The sequence below is a fragment of the Hippichthys cyanospilos genome, chromosome 8, assembly GCF_059441005.1.
Source record: "Hippichthys cyanospilos isolate Australia breed blue-spotted pipefish chromosome 8, RoL_Hcya_1.0, whole genome shotgun sequence".
Classification (NCBI taxonomy): Eukaryota; Metazoa; Chordata; class Actinopteri; order Syngnathiformes; family Syngnathidae; genus Hippichthys; species Hippichthys cyanospilos.
Window position 1 is genome coordinate 4198337 of NC_142376.1, and position 6745 is coordinate 4205081.

Here is a 6745-nt window from a genome sequence, read left to right on the forward strand (position 1 = left end):
TTGTTGAGGTGTAATCAGCCAACGTAACGAGCAAACATCATTCAGTAAAAGCGCGCTATTTAATCAAATCTGCTTACTTGGAACTCTTTTAGTTTAAGTGAGAATTTTTTGTGGGGATAATGGGGGGAAATTTGAACAGTGGTGCCATTTTTTTTTTTCTCACCGTAGACTAGTCAATGCTTGATAATTTTATCGTGGGTCGGGGAGAATTGGTGTCTCTTGCAAAACCAATTGAAGAGAGTCCGGGTTTCAAAATAAAAGATTTTTCCAAATAAAATAAAAAATCAGACTCAGATAATACAAAAAACGGAAATACAGTGGTACCTCTTATTACAAAATTAAATCGTTCTGGAGGAGATTTCAAAACGTGCATTTTTCGTAAGTCAAGTAGATTTTTTTTACGTTAAATAGCCTAATCGGTTCTAAACCCCAAAAATGCTTCTAAACAAATGAATCATTTTAGTAAGAACAAGAAACAACAAATAACAAGTAAAAAATAAGAACAAATAATAATAATTGTAGCAATTGACAATATGAATGCAATTCATTTGTTTGCCGTGAGTGCAGTTTTATTTGTATCTTTTTATTTTACATTTCCAGTGCTCTAGGCATCATTTACAAGTCCAGAGGAGAGGTAATGATGATTTTTGGGAAATTTTGACCATATAAGTTTACTGAAATTTAGTTTGGGGTCATGCAAAGTGCTTCCTGTGTGATGTCATTCAGCCTACTCGCTTAAGTGCTAACAACATGCTAACGACGCTAATGTCAGACGCGGCAGCCCAAAGTGGTATGCGTGTGTTTTTATGTGAATATGTACTGTACAATGTTACGCATATTTATTGTCATTTTTATATTTCTTGTGCAAGACCGCTGTAAACATTGGTGGAAAGAACTAGTGTCTCTACTTTGTGGACAAGCTGGCATAAAAATAAAATATAAAAACTCATCAAAACTGAAAGAAATAGACATCGTGGGTTGTGATGATGTGTTACATTATAGCGCGGGTTAACAATTTGTAACTTCCTTATCCTGAATTTTCTTTCGTTACTAGAGCACTATTTTTCTGAAGAGGTGTTTCATAACCTGAATTTTTTTGTAACAAGAACGGAATTATGTTGGCGCGTCCCGGTTCCAGTTGATCCACGGACCGGTCCAGGGCCGCGGACCGCTGTTTGGGAACCCCTGAATTAGCGGCCTCTCTCTTCCTTACAGACCCTCCTCAGGTTATTATTTTTTTTTTTTCCGCTTTACTGGTCAGCCCCTGCGGGGATGATTTTTTTCCTTAAATATTCAAAAGCGGCGCAAATGAATGCAACACTGAGAACTTTCTCAGCACCATTATCCCTGCCAGCCCGCACAGAATTAATCACTCACAATCGCGCTTCGGGGGGGTGAGATTTGGGGGAGTAAAAGATCGAAGGATTGTGTCACCGACTGACGATTCCAGGAAACTGAGTGCAGTCTGCTGGGTGGGTGCAGCAGATACAATGACATATGGCTTGACGTAATGAAAAGCAGAGCTCGCTCGCGACCCCTCAAACCTCACATTACCCCCCTCCGCCCCCCCGACCGAGTTCCCGCCCTGCACGTTCTTGCTGACTATTTGAAGTTTTCAGCGTTCTGCGTCGGAGGCATCGATCGCACGTCAGGCGTTATTAGTCGACGTTTCTTTCTTACAGATTAGCAGCGAAATCGGATATCGACGCCCGAGACTTGTCACAAAACTAGCGCTGGAAATAACCTCCAAATAAAGACAAGTAAACGCTAAAGGCCCGTTCAATCACGCCTCCATTATCTATGCTGTTGATCCAGGGCAGGGTCAGTCCACCCAAGGTACTCCCCGGACAGATAAGATCTATTTGTGCAGTAAATGAGATTTTGCACTCGCGGCTGAAGAAAATCCATGTTTGCTGTCATGAAACGGACCGCGTTATAAGCTTTCGTCTTCTTCTTCTTCAATCAATTTACTGTAGACCCATTTGAATACTGGCTGTTTTCATGCAGTTTTCGTAACTCGTTCAATCAGAAAGACACATTTTTACTTTTCTTTTTCCATTCAGTGCCAGGTACCTATTTTATTTTTCTTTTATTTATGTATTTGGTTAAATATGGGTGTAAAAAATGATATGTTCAGTAGGTTATTCAATTTCCTTTTTGTAAAAAGTCAAATTCTCCCGCATGCTAGGATGGTTCGACCCAACTTGTCACGTGCCACCTCTCGTTACCTGTCAAGTTAATGATGTATTTTTGTCAACACATCTCGACCATGATCCCAAAAGAAAACACTTTTAAGTTGAATATTTTCCTGTGGAAAGATATTTATAGTTTTTTCTTTGTGAGAAAAGGTCTGACACTGTCGATTATTTTTTGTGGGACAAATATTTATTAATAATCAAGTCCATGATTAATATTTGTGAAGAGATTTCCACTGTAATCTCAATACAGGAGGCTTTATGTTGAATATTTTTCAGTAGACATTTATAATATAAATATATATTTTTAGAACATTTACAAAGCTTTATATTGATAATATTTTGTGGAAAAATATTTAATAAAAATTAAGTTATTTCTTTTTGACAACATTATTCTTCTATTTTCTTCTATTTTCGGGTACAAATTGTTTTAGTGGTACAGAACCCATAATTGTTTTTTTTTTTTTTTAACCCAACTTTACCAGTTTTCTAAAGCAATAACTGAATTCAAACTGCAACGAACAATTAGTTGAATTTTCGATTAATCTGCCCATTGTTCTGATGCTTAATAGATTAATCAGATTAAAAAAAAAACATATTAACTAATACTTTTTTTTTCATTACTGGTTTCACCTATAACATCAGAAAACAGGCTAAAATATTATTTTTTTCCAAAGTAAAAGCTAATGATTGTCGATAACTTATTTTGATTTACAAGAAATGATCATCAGCCTGCTTTCATGGCTTATTAAACGAACCACAAAATATTTACTGCTGACAGGCTGAAATTTTGAGAATTTCCTCAGGTTTATGTGCCTCAATCATTAATGGATTACAGTAATAATTGTCGATTTGTTTTATTAGTAATTATTCATCAGTTATATGATAAATTATTGTACCTCTAAACAAAATCTTGATTATCTTTTTTTCCGCACTATTTGAGATAATGTCCCGTTTTTTTTTTTTTTTAATAAAGGGATGAAAATTCAGATATTCATCGATTTAATCAACAAAAGGATCGAGTGATTATTCGCTTATTGAAATAATTATATGAAATACCTTATGGAAGACTTCATGTGTGTTTTTTTTTTTTTTGCATACAGGGTGAAGCAGCATTTTGCTGTTACGCCGCACGTAAACCGAATAAGCAGCTTGTTGATGACATCATCGTGTTCAAAATTCCAAGGTATCCTGCCAGTTATACAGATCCCTCCCGTAATTCAAAACATCATCGCGATCGATCAGAAGACGGCTTTGAAGCAATTTATTTGAAGCCAAACTATTGGGGTCAGATTTAAAAAGTCTTAACAATCTAAACGAGATGTTGTGTTGTGTTGTTGTATGTGCGATAAAATAGAAATAAGAAAAGCGGCTTGAGTTGGCGGCCCCTCAACATTAAATTTCATATCTGATAGAGTGTTAAGGTAAGGGGCCCGGGGGGGTTTAGACAGCCCCCGAGCTTTCAAAACAGAGGGGCCTTTCATGAAGGAAAAAAAGCCCCGAGTCAACGGGACGAGCGCAGAGATGTATCATGACGAGGTTGCACTCTCGTCTTAAAGAAGACGTCAAATGTCACGGAGGTTCCAGTTAATGCTTTGCGATGGCTGCAAAATAAGCGTTGCGTGTCTTCGTAAACGCAGCCAAAAGCGCTTTATCCTTGCGATGATTCATTTGCCGCAAAACAGAGGAGCTTTGTCTAACATCTCCATCAGCTGGGTTGTCACGGCAACCGAGGCTAACGCGCTCATGTTTGAAGCCAAGTGGGTTGCTGCTGTCAGTGCGTAAGTGAAAAGACAAGATGGCAGCTTGTGCATCCTTTGCAGGCAACTTCAGCGTAAAGATGCGTTAGAAATTATGTTTTTTTTTTATGTTGATTGCGTTTTAAAGATGGATGAACTTTAAAGTCGTTTTTCTCAAAACTAGAGATTTCAACTAGGCAACATTCGTTAATATTTGAACTCCGTGTATTATAAATAATCGGGAAGTAAATTAAGTGTATTAATTATATATCTCGATTTTGTGGACCCCCGCCATACAAAATTAATTCGTTCCAGATTTGGGATCGTAAGGCGGAATCGTCGTATGGCGGGCAATACAAACCGATGGTAATTAGCTAATGCATGTAAAACCCCAGGTAAAAACCTCGAAATGAATATATACATATTCAAATTTAGTCAAAACTAGTATAGTAAGTGCTATTTATATAATATATACATGTATATAATTAAATAACATCATAAATAAAAAATACGTAAAGAAAAAATGAAATTTGATTTACCGACGTGATTTGAGCTAGTTACTGCCATATTCCCTAGTGAGGCTAGCCTAGCCTTGCCTTTTTCGTATTTAGTATTTCTTCTTACTTCTCCCTTTAACATCACTAACAGTCATGTGACCCATGACTAACCAATTAAAGTTGGAGTTAAGCACTAAAATTCGCAATAAATACAATATCCTAAGCGCTCACACGAGAACAAAACTTTAACGTGCCGCCATTTTGAAACCCGACCAATAGCAGACCAGCATCTTAGTGACGTGTTGCAGCGCAGGCAGTTTGCGTGAACAGGAAATGCGAGCAATTGCCTCAAAACGCCTGAAGAGGGAGGCAAAACGTCATCACAGCCAACCCCACAGGTCATGACAGTTCTTGATGCCGTAAAGTGGGAAAAATGCTGTAAAGAGGGGGCAAAAACACTTAGTATTCCACTTCGTAACGTGAAAAAAAAACTTCTTGAAATTCTCCTCGCCCTGATGTTTTTTTTTTCAACCTTGATTCTCAGCAGCAAAAAATATTGTGATCACCACCTATTTCCGATCACACTGGACATCCTTGGTAAAAAGTTAAAATAATTGGCATCTGTTCAGGCAATGTTTGAAGGCTTGAGTTAAATGCTCCCACGTATTGTTTATGAATTAGCGTGAAGCTAGATGCTAAAGTAGCTACGTTTTCTGCGCCTCCCCTAATGGGTTCTGTATGGAAATCCAGTTGGCTGACATCAAGTAAGCCTTCCGGCTAATGTATGCTAAACGTCAAACTTGTTCATCATTTTGAGCGATTTTCTGCGCTACTCATCCACCACGCCAGCTGCCTGGTAACATCTGGACAAGATCACGCAGAGCTCATTTCACCTTTGAGAATGACTCGCTGGGTGTTTTGCTAGTCGGAGGATGAAACTGATGTAAACACACACAGCTGGGTGCGCCATTTAAAAAAAACAAAAAAAACAGTAAAAGTCGCAAGGCGCCCTTCGTTGCTTTCGAGGATTATTCTAATTGTAAGTGGCGCATCAGCGTGAAGCCCAACTCAAAGCCCGCGCGGAAACCTTGCCGGGAAAGTTGGATAAAGTTGCAAAAGTTTTCCCGTCAACGTATTTTTTTTTTTATTTTTCGGGGCTACAAAACAATGCTACTGTTTTGACAAGCTCCCACTGAAGATGTCTGTGCGCGACGCGCGTTCTAAAAATGTACGCTGGCACGGCGGGGGTGTGCGGCAGCTACAGAGGCCACTTTGAACCTGGAACAATTTACATTGTTACACTTGGATCCGTGCCTTTTCGGGCCCGCAAGTACACATGCGCCTAATCAGACGCACACTTTGCAGCGGTGTGGAAAAGAGACAGGCTTTGTTTATTTAAGAAAGGGAGTTGGCTGCAGTCTCAGCTGCGGTTGTGTTTGGATGGCCTCCACGCTGTGGAGATCCAGCTGTGAAGATGTGTGTGCGGGTGTGTGTGTGTGCGGTTCGCTCTAATTACGTTTTACATGTCTGGCTAACCAAAGCGCGCCTCGCTATGTATGTTCACACTTCCTCCTTTGCTTTTGCGACTTAAAAGCTGACATTAGCAACGCCGCTGTAATTTGAAGCCGTTCGTCATAAAATTCATTAAGCAGGGGAGGCCATGATTGGATAGTGATAAAATTTCATCTAACGGCAAATGAGTCATTTGAAAAGTCACCGTTTGGAGTACAAACTGGGCTTTGGCCGATCTCATAAATATTCTGACGGTGTGATAAATATAAGCAAAAATATGACGGTGTTTAAAATGACCGCTCATTTTTTTTCCCCATCAACCCCGATATGTTTTATTTTGGAACGAAAATTTGAATATTTGGTACATTGAGATGTGTAGCATGTTTAATGTGAATGAAAGAGAGTATGTGTAATTTTTCGCATGCGCCTGTGGAAGTTTTAGGGGCATTACGGTAAATGCAGCAATACACACTTCTTCTCCTACTCTGGAGGAGTGCCACCCCCCATGTAAAATCATTTAATGATAACTAGAGCTAAGATTATATTTAAAACATACTGTTGATCGTTAAGAACACATTTATTTGCAAGTTTTTGAAATTTATGATCATTTATTCATTTTAAATGAAAAACGGTTTAAATCACAGGTGTCAAACTCAAGGCCCGGGGGCCAGATCCGGCCCGCCACATCATTTCACGTGGCCCGCGAAATGCCCATTCCAATTTAAGTTTCTGGTCAAAATATCACATTTGTAAGTCAATTTGAATTTTTTTGGGGGGAAAAGCAAGCGCTTTTTACCCTCAC